Source organism: Wolffia australiana, chromosome 18 (assembly GCF_029677425.1).
Source record: "Wolffia australiana isolate 7733 chromosome 18, ASM2967742v1".
NCBI lineage: Eukaryota > Viridiplantae > Streptophyta > Magnoliopsida > Alismatales > Araceae > Wolffia > Wolffia australiana.
The window spans coordinates 7,940,730-7,954,628 of record NC_135852.1 but is presented as its reverse complement, the minus strand read 5'-3'; the positions used below and the strand labels follow the sequence as shown (position 1 = coordinate 7,954,628).

The following is a 13,899-nucleotide window of genomic DNA, read 5'->3' as shown; positions in this document are numbered from 1 at the left end:
GCCATTCCATCATTTCTGTTATGAAGCATCATCCATATTTCTACATAGAAACATAAGAGCTATTTTCACGAACCAACTATACTAGTGATGCTTTAAGTGTGATTTTGTAATGTAATTTTTGGTGACTTTCTTAAAAAGTAGATGCTGAACCGGTGTGCTTATTTGTTTATTTTATTTATTTGTCAATTAAGGTCCCGTACTTTATGCTTATTTCTTGGTATAGTTGTATTGATTGTTTCTATAATTTCTTGTGCAAAATATTGTGTATTTTTATTTAATTAAGATCATAATTCTACATAAAACTTTAAATTGAGTTAAAAAATAATATTGTTTCATGAACACAATTCGTAGTAAGTTTCCATTCCATACCAACTTTTTACCCAAAAAAAGTTAATTTAATGTTTATAATGAAATTGTGGTCATCACATAGCGATTTAATCCTAGTCTATAATTGTTCAAGTACACAACTTTAAATTCTCGTTGAAACAAAAAATAAATCTGCTACATGTGGACTTCAGAGTTAAGAGAGATAATATTGAGAATGTTATTGAACAAGCAATTCAATAACAGATTTCAGATCCAATCGATATTGATATACTGAGTATCTGTGTTGAAACAGTATTCCGACGGATCCCCATGATCCAAGTTTTTGAAATTGGACTAGGCTCGACATCATATCACAAAATCTTGGTGATCTATATCTGATGAATGAGGATTCCATTTGACATTATCCCATTAGATTCATAGAAACAGTAATCACACAAGGGTAGACTCATAGAAACCTATGGTAAAATCCCCACCCGTAACCCAATAGATAAAGTGCATCACATAGTCCGTTTTAGGGATTGGTGACTTGCCCATTCAGTGACTTGGCGCTGAAACTATTCAACCATCATTAACTAATAAATCCCATTAGCATTTGTTTTACCATGACAGGAACAAAAATGGGTTCTTGAATGCTATTGCAATGGAGTTGTATAATTTATAAATAAATAAATAGATAATATTTTAAATAAATATAATTCACAAACCAATTAATCAATGAAATCCTCAAAAACATCAACCAACCTACTTAGAAATCGTAGTGGCCTGAACATTAGTCACTATTGATAACATGCATTTTAGTAGCATAAAATCACCATATTTACATGTTTTTTTGAATTTAATTAACTACATATGCATATTATCAATCTTAAAATGATTAAATATATTTTTAAAATGATATTCTGAATTTTGGGCATTTTATGTATTTTTTGATATATTTCTGTCAGCAAATTCTGAAAGAATATATTTTCTGAGTACGAGTATGAATTTTCTGGATTTTTTGACATTGATTTTTCTAAGCTGAAATAAATATTCATTTATATTTTAGGGCCTTTATTTTATTAAATATGAATTTTAGAATACATAATAGCACCTTAATTTTGTAACACCACATGTCGCCATTCGATTTGTCGAACAACGACGAATCATAGTGAGAAATAATGATTGGCGACAATACTAGTACTACTAACTTCATCCTCTTGTCTTACTCTACCTTTTACGACTAGTATGGACACACTACTCGTCTATCTTCTTAAAATCATCCTAACTTCACATTGTTACCACTATTGCTACACATTCACTAGCTCTTACACTAACGTAACTCTTCTCATATTCTTAAATTCACCCGATTGAGAAAGTTCTTCCCTAACATCATTTCCCTATGGAGACGACCCTTACTTGCCAGTAGCTAACTAATTATTTTATGATTGTAGGCTTATAAAACCAATTCTCAACGAAATAAAATTTACACCAATTTTGAGTTTATCAACTATGTTCCCTCAACACATACACAATCTTCACCTTTAAAAAAGTATTCAAATAAATGCCACTTAACAGTTTTATAAAAAAATGTTGGCGATTTTTTATTGCATTTCAACTATCGAGATTATTTTATACAATTGATTTTAAAATAAAATAAGTGGCACTCCTCCTTGCTTTAATTTTTTTGAAAAAAACATCTGTAACATATTTTATTTCATTTAATTGTTGAAATTCAGTTACATGTTAATTTATTTCAATAAAATAATTATTCATCTATAATGAACTTAATTTACTGCCATTATTTTAGTCGTTAAATGTTTTTCTTAAAAAAGTGATGGCGAGTTATTCTAATGCATTCTTTTGTGCCATTATTCTATAGTCACTTTGTTGAAATAAATGATGGGGAGTAGCTTAATTTTTTAACATGGACCAAGGTAATTCTTCCTGCATACCAAATTCAACAAGAGTGTCCAAGAATGTATGCTCAAATGTGTGCAAGTCGAGAAAGTACTTCGCCTGAGCCATGATACGTAAGTTCATGCGGATTTTTATCTAGGTGCCCATTGAACAGAACCAATATTAATACAACGTAACATAATATTTTGGAGGCATCTTAAAAAGTTCCACCATAAGGGGCATAATGAGCTGACGGGAAAGTGTCGCTAAGAAACAACCCAATGGACAGTAGTTGACACCTTTACCAAGTAAGAGTGTACAAAGAAGAATTATAGTGTGCTTTTATATGTATGTCTAATTATCTTTGGAGCATTTTTAGAAATTAGTACTCCATATAACTTCAGTGCTAAATTGCTTAGGAGTAAATATATATCTCACGAGTGAGGGCAGTGAAGGCAAAAATAAAGAAGCTATATAAGGAGGTGACATGCACACAAAAAATTGGTCAATGCCACTGACCCTCAATGTATGAAGTATGGGGGAAAGTGCATTATTAGGGATGGTTGTGCAAAAGAAAGATACACAAAGGAAACTAATTCAGCAGGTGCTTGATATATGCTAATTAAAAGGCCTCGGGTTTTTAGGGAAGCGAGCCTTGTTCCTACTGGTCAGGAAAGTGTGGCAGTCAGGAATTTGGTTGCTCTACAGTTCCGGAGTTTCGAAGTCTTGGGGTTTTCGGTTCCAACGAGAAAGCAGTCCTGCCCAGTACAGGAAAGGGAACGGCTCTCAGAGGGGCAAGGCATTTACTCACGCGCGCGTGCACAATGTGCAATAGAAAAACCCCCCTTAAAACATGACTTTTAGACCCCAAACAATGTTTGTATCATCAAAGCCGAAAACTCCAGTTTTAGGCGCTGTTTGTCTAAACAAAATTCAATGCTCGGGATTCCCCGGGACCCCAATCAGGGGTCGAGGAGCCCCTCATGCACACAAGCGTGCTCGCACGTGCAACACCCGAGCGCACATATGTGCGCGAACTATCTCACCCGAGCGCGCGTGACGCGCAATCCATATCACACGCGCGTGCACACGCGAGCATACACTCGCGCCTCTGGGCGCGCTTTATGGTTAATTATTTTATAATAAAATAATTAACGCGAGTGCATATACGCGTGCAGGAAAGATTACAACTACCTTGGGGAGGTAGTTGATATCTACACATGCGCGCAGGGAATATCTATACCTTCTCGGGGAGGAGGTATATATATTACATGCCCGAGTACGTACAGGAAGAAATGATCTAACTTGGGGAGTTAGTTTATTTCTACACGAGCGCGCAACGCTCCCTCCCTCTAGCCCCCCTCCCGGGTTACTGGTTTTGGAGCTCAAAAAGGAGAACATGAGTAAATATAACCTTCAAATGTGGTTGAGTTTGAGCTGAATTTGTTTGTAAGTGTTAGCTGCTTAGTTATAATGAATTTTTACTTTATTCTTAACCACTAACCAAATTGTTTCACCCTCTAATCTGATGGAGGACCATCCGCCAGCTGAAGCACAAGACCGGCCCGTGGCAACCCGCGAGCAACCCCGTCGTGAAGCTCGAGCCGACGCAAAGGACGCATCCTTCAAGCACACAGCTTGAGGGCCCTCTCTTTTTTTTCATAATTTTGAATGTTTTCCATTGTCATGTTTTGTGGGCCTCCGTGTTTTGGCCCCGCTATTCCATTTCAGAAGAACCACTGCATTTTGTGGCTTGATTAGGGGTTTTTTCCCCCTAACTAAAGCCAACCTCTAGGGTCCCCCACTCTCCCACTATAAAAGGCGAAAGGATGCCCTAGAGGAAGGAGGAGAAGTTTTTTTTTTGTCAAGTGGAAATTATCGTTTAGCCAGAATGTCGTGAGTTCTCTCTTCTGCAGGTCGTGAAGGAGAGAAAGCTCCCATCCCCGCCGCCCTGAGAAGAAGAAGAAGCCTCGGCCGCTGCTGCTCTGCGCCCGGCCAGAGATCCCCGCCCACCACTGCTGCGCCCGCGCACCGTAGCGGCGTCCGCGCCCCACCCGCGGCGGCTACACGCAGCCGTCAAGCCACGCGCGCCGTACGCCTCGACCGCGCGCCACGGCTGGCTCCGACCGCCGCCCGCGACCCGCGAGCGCCGCCTGTCGCGGCCACACGCTGCGGACTTGCCGCGCGGGCCGCCCACCGCAGCCGCGCGGCGCGGATGTTTCCGCCTGCCGCCTGCAACCTGTGAGCGCTGCCCACCGCAGTCACGCGCTGCGACCCCACCGCTGCGCCGGCTCGCCTCCGCCTCACCTTCTTGTTCGTGCACTCGCCTCGCGCCCCCGCGCGCCGGAGCCCATCGTCCGATCCTTCCCGGCTCCGCGGCACCGCTCGTGTCTTGCCACGCCCACTACGCTGGCTCATCACCTCTACGCCGCCCGATCGCGTCTCCTGTACGCAGACGGCCGCATCTGCCCGCTCGCCGCGTGCAGCTGTCGCCCCCCCCATCCTGCCTCCGCCGCCCGGGTGCCACCCCGTGCTCGCGGCGCACCCCCTCTTCCTGGTGCCGCATCGTCGACCTCCGTGGAAGGCTCGCTCGTCATCGTCACGGTCCGACGCACGCCAACCCGTCGGCTTCCGGTTCACCGCGACCTTTCGGACTACGGTCTTGCAGGTCAACTCCCGCGCCCCATTGAGTATTATTGCCTCTTTCATTACATATTCGTCTGCTTCTCTGCCGAGGGTTTTCCCGTCTTAAGCCATCTCGTCCATGGGTTGGGGAGAGTTCCGTCCATTTCGATCACTCCATTGTTCACCCGGGGAAAGTACAACCAGATCAGGGGATACCCGCACATCGATGTTTATCACGATCTATCGGGTCACCCGGTTGTGGGGTTGTACTTCTCGTTGATTTCAACTCTTGCATCATTTTATCATCACGACATTGAACACGTATCGGATTGAGCCCCTACGCCGTGTGTTGCAACGCGCGCCGCCGATCCCGGCCGATTGTGTTGCATCACAATCTGAGTGTGTATAAGATTATAAATGACATAGATATTGATGAAATAAATGATATGGGCAATCATAGTAAGGTTTCCTTAAACTGCCAAGTAGGGTGGAATTATACTTACGGCATGCTTATCGGTAACATATAGAAGAGAGGTACTATCTACATTATGGCAGAAACATGATAAAAATCTAGCATTCTTCAACAAGGCGGGAATTGGTAAAAAATTGACTGGAATATTACAGCCGTGCAAGAAGGATACTGCTGTCACTTTCTGATTTAAGGGGTCGATAAAAAATAAAGCCACTTTCATCATCAAATATATAATCATGTAAATGGACAGTTATGTGCAAGAGATCATGTATTCAAGCATTTAAGTAGAGGTGTCGTCATTTACAATGCATGTGCTCTAATGAAGATGAAAATGGCTCAGAATGTTTCAAATATCTCTCAATGCATCGTCTTCATCATTCATCATTCATATGTGAAGATAAATTAAGCTGAAAATAACTACCCGAATGAATGAACTCACATATTATATGTTCACATTTTTAGATGTGTTCGTCATTGCCGCAGATGAAAATGAAGCTTGTCAAGAACATTTTGGTTCATCGTTGCCGCAGATATCTCAAGTATTTGTAATTGAAGCATCATGCAGGATGTTGCATGAGGCTAAGGAGACAACTGTCATTGATCCTGGCCACGAGCTAATCTCCACAAAAGAGGCCAGGGGTTAATGAAGATTAATCAGGATCAAAGGAATTCCTATTGATGTTGGCGACTAGTTGATGAGACAAAAATGAGGCATGAAAGCATACATATCATAAAGCCATTTTGACATAATTTTTTATTAATATTACCTTCATTTTGATATGAATTCTCATTTCGTGCATTAATTTCACGATTTGGTTAAAAATATACTTTTTAATATAACTTTACAAAATTTAGTCCTACAAACTTTGATTCAAAATATTTTATTTATTTTTAATTTTAATGGATTTAATTATTTTATTGAGTTGATTATTTTGAAGATATGAATTTAGATAAATAAAAAAGATATAAAAGTTGTATTCAAAGCACCCGTGACTAAGCCAAACACAACAACACTCACGCCAGTTGTAGGTGGGCAAGGACAGAGTGCTCAAGCGTGCACACACTGGTGAGTGAGGGAGGCAAATTAGTTGAATATTTTAGATGCCAACAGAAATTTACTTTGGTTTGATCGAATAGACAGAAAATGATAAATGAGGAGACAAAGAGCCTCTTTTAACATCCAAGAAAGATGTCTGATGGTCGTAGATGGGTTGGTGCAGGTGTGGGGGTCACTAGGGGCCATTGGATTGCCTTTGACAATCCCTCGTGACTAGAAACTGCTGTTTGGTCGATGGAGGCAACAAACAAGAGCATAGATGGATATAGTTGGCCCTGACCATTCACACAAGGTCCAGCTGCTGAAATTATCATAGTTGTGGACCCTAGAACCACATCAGTAGTCCTATTAGTGCCTAATCATCTGCTGGGGCAATGTTTTGTGATTTGATTTGCCCTTCTCATGGCCCGTGTCATCCTCTTCAGTGTTTGCTGGAAAATCAGAAATCTAGAGAAAGGAATAACGAAGTAGAAAGGTAATGTGTAACATGGTTCATCCAATCTCTTGAGAAGGATCGAATCATCACAATTAAATATAACTTAAAACTGGTGGATATAATGTGGCCATCAAGCCAATCACACTACCATGTTTATTTAAGTTCATTGAATAAAATATTGTGTGACGTTTATAATGAAGTCCATGAATATGTGCAATGACTTAATGAATTATTATGAGATCATAATACAACGATCACTGGTATTTAAAGATGTATTCCAAATATTCCTATTCAATGGATAGTCGAGAAGGACATCAAATTATCCAGATATAAAAGCACTAGCTGATCCTACTCGCATGATAAGTATAACTGATCCTATGGCTATTAGTCTGGCGACACTAATGACAGATAGTGGGTGCTCTATGGAGAAAGAGTTCACTGAATTGATCCGTACGAATCTCTGAATGGTATTATACCTAAATGTCAATCATGTTGATTCATGTCATGGTTGTATAAGTGATCCACAAAACTAAGACACTAAGGACATCTCGTGAATGGACAACTATATTTTGACTACGGCTAATGAGCCTCTAATCATGGGTTTCAAACAAGTCATAGCTCAAATGTAGTGAGAAGCTCACGGAGATGACTGAATGACCAAAACGGGATCATATGCCGTCAATATAAGCGGAGATTAACTCAAAGAAGATGAAGCAAAAAAGTCATTGTCCAAGATAGTGAGGATATTGGAGAAGGCGTTCTCCAATGATCCCCGTTACACATCAGTAGTAATCAAATGAAGGATTATGGTTTGACAATAAACCATACCCTAAGTCAGTCAAGAGTCTCACGCGGATGATGGATTATACATATACGGTAACCGATGATGGTAAAGGTCACATGAGAGAGTTGGACACTCGTCGGTATCTTCTAGAGCACGAGGTATAGCTTGGCACCCCAGGGGCTAAAAACTTAACCTATCGATTGGATTAAATCGATCCTTATTTAATTAATCTATATGTTTATATTGTTAATTAATAAGGTTGGTCAATAATTGTTATTAGGCCACTAAAGTGATTAACTAGAATGATACATGGGCATATAGGGTCACATGAATAAGGCCATAAAGGCATTGGTGGATATATTTTACTTTTAGGTTTTTTGAGAAAAACCTTAAGTAAAATATAAAGAGGGAAAGGGCTCTCATTTGAGAGCCCCTCCCTTTCTCCACTCTCTTCTCCACTCATCCAAGGAGAGTGTCTTCATGGTGAGAAGATCTTCTAGATTTTTCAAGAAGAGTTGAAGAAGATGTGGAGATCCAAGCGCCAAGTGATTGCGTGGATACTTCTAGAGGTCGCATGTGTGAACGACTTTAGAAAGATCTCGGAGCGGCAAGGTCAAGGGTGGAACGAGTTCCCCAAAAGGTACATTCAATGTTTTATTTTAAAGGACAATTGTGAATTGATCGACACGCTTCCGCATCCATGGAATCATGTTTTTCATGGACGAACCAAGGTACCTAATCCAACAAGTATTTGGCATGTTATGACGCGGGCTTCGGGCGAGTCAACTCAAAGCCGAGTCATCTTTTGTTTCTTATTTTCTTAAGATCATGGTCTGTTGGGATGCGATCCATCTCCTTGCTAGTCAGCCCGGGTCACGCAAACTGAAAGAAAGCAGCGAGATGGATATCCCATATAAAATATAAGAAGATAGAATACTAAATAAATACTGCATGTGATACTATTTTGAAATAAATGAACCATTTCCCCTACACGTGCATGTGCTTGAGTCAAATAGTGTGTGCACTGGGCCCTCTAATGTGGGCCTCCACTACTTAGGATTATGTGGGTCTTCAAAGGGCTTACCTTCAGGTGGGTATTTTGATGATTGTACATGGGTACTTGCCGATAGTGGGCGGGCTTAAGCCCTCTATGATCACCCACCTATGGCTGGTTTGGGTGTTTGTGTTGCGCCCATCTGGTCAGCCGTATATCCCCTTGTTTCCCCTTTCATCTTTCCTTTTTCTTTGTTTATTTTTAAATTCAATCTTACAAAGATACTATAAAATAACAAATTAACAAGAAAAATTAAACCAATTCATATAAAAAATGTTAAAATACATTTTTAATGAGAATTAATGAGCCTAAAAATTATCTAAAATTTATATAAAAGTGTCACTTTAACCAAATTCCCCAATTAATGCATGAAATATGAATTCAGATCAAAATGAAGATAAATGTAAGTAAAATGATGCCAAAATAACATTAAAATGTGTAGGATTTCATGCCTCATTTGGGTTTCATCACCAAGAACAAAATTGCAAGCACCAAAAAAGAGACAAGGACAATGCGCACAAGGAGACAAAAACATACAAAGGCCCAAAATAAAGACAACAAGGGCCGCACACAAGCAAACTAGAAGGATTAGTATTTAAGTCAATGGAGGGAACATATGATATTTTATAGCAGAGCATTTTCTTCAAAGTTTTGGTATGGGACATCATCTAACAAATCTCTTTCAGAGTGCGCCATCCCTAAATGACAGGAGGAGAGAAGGATAGCATATCAATGTGCCTTGATGTTAATGAAAAAAACTAAGAAAATGTGACTGGGCTTCAAGCTGACCCTCGTCAAAGCCCTCATCATAATGGGATTGTTTTAAATTGTCAGACTTAATCTTAACCATCCAATCTTCTAAAGAGGATCAAATGGTTGAGATTTAAAATAACATAAAGAAAGGGCTCAAGTTTATTACTTTTTTACAATATTTTGATTCTTCAATGTCTACAGAAGAATATGGTGGGGTCGCCCAATGAAATAATTAGAGGGTCAGTCACTCATAGGCAATTGATGGGGAGGATGACCTGGCAAAGGAGTACACCATAATGAACGGGTACACAGGTGTGACTAAATCACAAACATTGCCCTATTCTCATGGAGATCAGTTGTTCAAGGGCTAACCTTGTCCTTTTCCACCCCTTGGTAGTCATTAGTTGACCGATGGAGGTCGGTGATAGGAAGTGGTAATCTTATCCAATGGCCTTTAGGGAGCCATAGGATTGAGGATCATTTAATGGAGGGTGAAGAGAGGTTTTCTATTGAACCCTTAAACCCATTTGTTTATCCCAAATTGAGCCATCACTCATTGCAGGAAATAATACATGACATAGACCATTTTAAAGGCTTCTCCACTTATCCTAGGTTGGGACAGCCTTGAAGAACGTAGGAGCTTCAGGATGGCACCAGAGAGAGATAAAGAACATATAGATATGTTCTGAGGTTCTACATTTTTACGGACTTGTGGCAAAATTGGACTGAAATAATACCGTCAGTTTGGGTATCATGGCTTTACTGAAAGTTTGGTATAAGTTTCAGTCCCGATCGCAAACCGGACAAATAAAACTGAACCAAAAAATAAATAAGAAAATTTTATTTTTTATTTTGGAACTAGTATTAGAATCCTGGTCTCCTCTCTCCCGGAGTTCATACCCTTGAACAAACTATGCCAAAGTACTTTCATGAAGAAGTTAAATAAGTAATATATATATTCATATTAATTTATTAAAAGTGCAGATCTGGGCGGAAATAGTTTCCCATTTTTTCTGGCTTTTAAGGGATGATCTTGTATGGGTCATTATTCACTGTCACCACTCGCATTTTGTGTTGCCGATATGAGTTGCTGCCGCTCACACTAGTGCCACCATCAACATCATCATCGTTATATCTCTTGTCGCAGCCTCTTGTTGGCCGTCCTTCAAAGTATCACCAACTTTTTTCCATGGATTTGAATGGAGACAAGGTATATCCCATGCTTTTTATTTATTTAATTTTATTAGTATTGAATGTTGGTAGTATTTTTCATTACATAGGTCCATCAAAACATGCACAAATCAAAACAAATTTGTCAATGCCTAAAGGTGAGAATGCTCATCGTAAGAGAGTTTTAACATAAAAAAGCGTAATGGAGATTATTGATGCAAGCTTTATAAGGCGGAGGAGTTGATTTTGAAAAAATATAAGACATGCGACACAATAAGGTTATGGACACACTTGAAAAAGTTTCATGCCGCAGTTCATGGGTAACTTAAGCCTTCATCTAGTCAGACACATGTATCAGCAAATTTTCACACGACATCAGAATTTATGGATAGAACACTAGAGCAAACAAAAGCAGAACTATTAGATCTCATCATCACTACTGATATGCCATTCTCAATAATTGAACATCCAAAATTCAAAAAATGAATGGGTACTTTGTACAATGTAATTTGAAGCTTCCGAGTGCAAAGACAATACAACATGTAGTGGATGAAATAGTTGAAGAAGAGAAACCGCAGTTCAAAGAGGAGCTTGGCCCAGTTAGAAGCTTCCGAGTGCAAAGACAATACGACATGTAGTGGATGAAATAGTTGAAGAAGAGAAACCGCAGTTCAAAGAGGAGCTTGGCCCAGTTAAAAAGTTTCAATTACACTAGACACTTGGACTTCCACCAACCATGTGGATATTTTTGGGATGACAGTTCATTGGATTGATGCAGAATGGAAGGTCCATGATTGAGTTCTCAGTGTAAATCAATTAATTAGTCCGCATGAGAGCTTATACTTGGTAGAGATATTACACTTAGTTTTGAAAGTTTGCAATTTGACTCACAATGTGATCGATGTTTTATTAGCTTTTTCCTCTTAACCATTAAATACTTAACAATATTTTCCTCCTTTATAGGTGTTTGCCACTAAAGCCGACAATGCTAGTAATAATACTACAATGGTCGCAATCTTAGAAAGGTTATTAAAGGATACTGGCTCCAAGTTCAACAAGCAATACTGTGCACCGTGCATGACCCATGTTTTAAACTTATATGCAACAAGGCTTGAAGGAACTAGGTATTTAATTATAATAAAACTTTTATTTCATTGATTTTTTACAAGTTATTTTTTTAAAATCTATAACCATAATTTTTTATTGATATGTAGGGGACAAATATAATTGGCGAGGGCATTGCGCAACATGAAAAATACAATTGAAGAAAAAATTCCAAGATCATTCAAAGATATTCTTTATGGATTTTATGGACTTCAAAAACTAGTCATTGTAGTTGGACCTTCACAACAATGACTTCACCACCATAAAAATTTTATGTGAGAAATCGGGCATGGAAAACAATAATTTACTCACTGAAGATGTCCCTACAAGGTGAAACTCAATATATGATTGAAGCAGCTTGGGAGAAAAGAAGAGAATTTTTTTTTGATAACATTTATTGGCAAAACCCCATGGGATGTGCCCGCAGACCGATCGATCCGTGCCCTGGACGCCACCCAGGGGATTTTTATTGATAAAGTGAAGTGTTTGTCAATGTTTATAGGCGTGGAGCGAGTATAAATATCCCAATTACACTCGGATCCCACTCGTCCACGCCCATATTTGAGGAGAAGAAAAGATACATAAGTGATACCTCGCAGGCGCTTGGGGAAGTGTGCTCGTCGTCGTCCCACCAGAGCCACCCCGCGATGACGATGCAGGGCGGGAGGTGTCCTCTCCTTCGTCAAGTGGGATCGAGGAAGTTCGTGGTGAAGGCTCTAGTCGAGGCAGGCGCTGTCCACGCCTCTAGCTCCAACATTCCACGCAATCCTCCAATCCCCCGGGCGTGGCGTCACGAGGATGCGCCGTGTGCGGAGGGTGGGCATGCTAAGACGATCGAGGCGATAGCAGCCTCTAGCTGTGGGAGGGAGCGCCTGCCAAGAATGAAAGAGAGAGGAGGGGGTTCGTGCATGTACCACGTGGTTGGTGAGGGCATCTGCTGTCTGGTTGCCCTCTCGCATCTGGTGACGAAAGCAGGCTATGCGAGAACGGCACCGCATGATGTCTTGCCACGCACGCCGGAGTCGCCACTGGGAGCATGTACCTAGACGAAGCATATCAACTAATATCTGTGTGTCTGATTCCACGACGATATTGTGAAGGTTTTGTTCCTCACAGAGGAGTAGACCATCACAAATCGCCATAGCCTCGGCTACTGTATTAGTTTGTATGTCATAAAAGAAGAAAAGGCAAAGAGTATACCCCCCGTATGGTCTCTGAGGATACCTCCTCCCCCTGCTGGCCCCGGGTTCCCTTTGGCCGCACCATCACATTCAATTTAAGAATGCTGATTGGCGGTGGAAGCCAATAAACAACTCGATACTGAATGCTGATGGGGGTAGGGGTCACCTGAATGCCGATAGAACGGAGGAGGTCATAGGCGAGTGCTGATCGACCGACTCGAGGGGGAAGTAGATGATGAATGCACCGAAGCCACAACTGAACTCGACGCGTGATGTCCACGACGCGCATGGGTGATTAGTCCTAACTAAGGGGTACAATTTGATTGAGAGTCATTTGTAAGGATAGTTAAGTACCAATCAACAATTTAATTTCCTTACTAGTAGTATTTTAGTAAGGGTCGATCCCTCAGGGAGCTAGGTAGTTAGTTAGAAAGATTTTCAACTAGTATTGCAAGTTCAAGATTCATATAACCTTTTTTGTAAAGCTTTTAGTGATTATGAAGGTAAATGTTCAATTAAGAAGGATGATATGAATTTTACCAAGTGTAAAAAAATTTCCGTAGAAAGTTTAGATTGAAAATGATTTTTGAGAATTTTTTCAGAATTTTTTATCGTCTCTAGAGAGAGATAAAAAATTCTGAATTAATTGAATGGAAAAAAGAAGAGGAGGAGAAAGATAGCGCACAAGCCTGGGCGCTTCCGCCACTGCTTGTGCGCTGGGCTTCGCCGCTCTGCCGCGCGCGGAGGTCCTCTCACGTGCTATGGACCAAAACGACGATATCCGGAGTTCCAGATATCGGTTTGACACGTGTGAGTAGGCGTTGGAAAGCTTGAGGCGTTGGAAAGCGTTGGAAAGCAAGAATTCTAAAAGGAGATAGGGTGGAAAGAACATCGTAACCTTTTTGTCACACAACAAATGGCCCAAGATTGTTGCTCCAACTCCCTACCAACTGGCTTCAAGATCCAGGACGCTTCTAGAAGACTCCTTGCACCTTATGAATGAAGATGGACCCAAGAACAAGCTCAAGAAAGACACAAAGTAAAGAAAACAATACTCAATT

General features: G+C 40.5%; 1 long non-coding RNA gene across 1 annotated transcript; it reads right to left on the bottom strand.

The window, feature by feature from the left end:
* Positions 1-12,067: 12,067 nt before the first annotated feature.
* LOC144715158 (uncharacterized) lies at positions 12,068-13,632 on the bottom strand. The gene is made up of 3 exons (XR_013584541.1): positions 13,005-13,632; positions 12,858-12,908; positions 12,068-12,699 (listed from the first exon to the last, which is right to left on the bottom strand). It is a non-coding gene; the product is annotated as an uncharacterized LOC144715158 (long non-coding RNA).
* Positions 13,633-13,899: the final 267 nt, after the last annotated feature.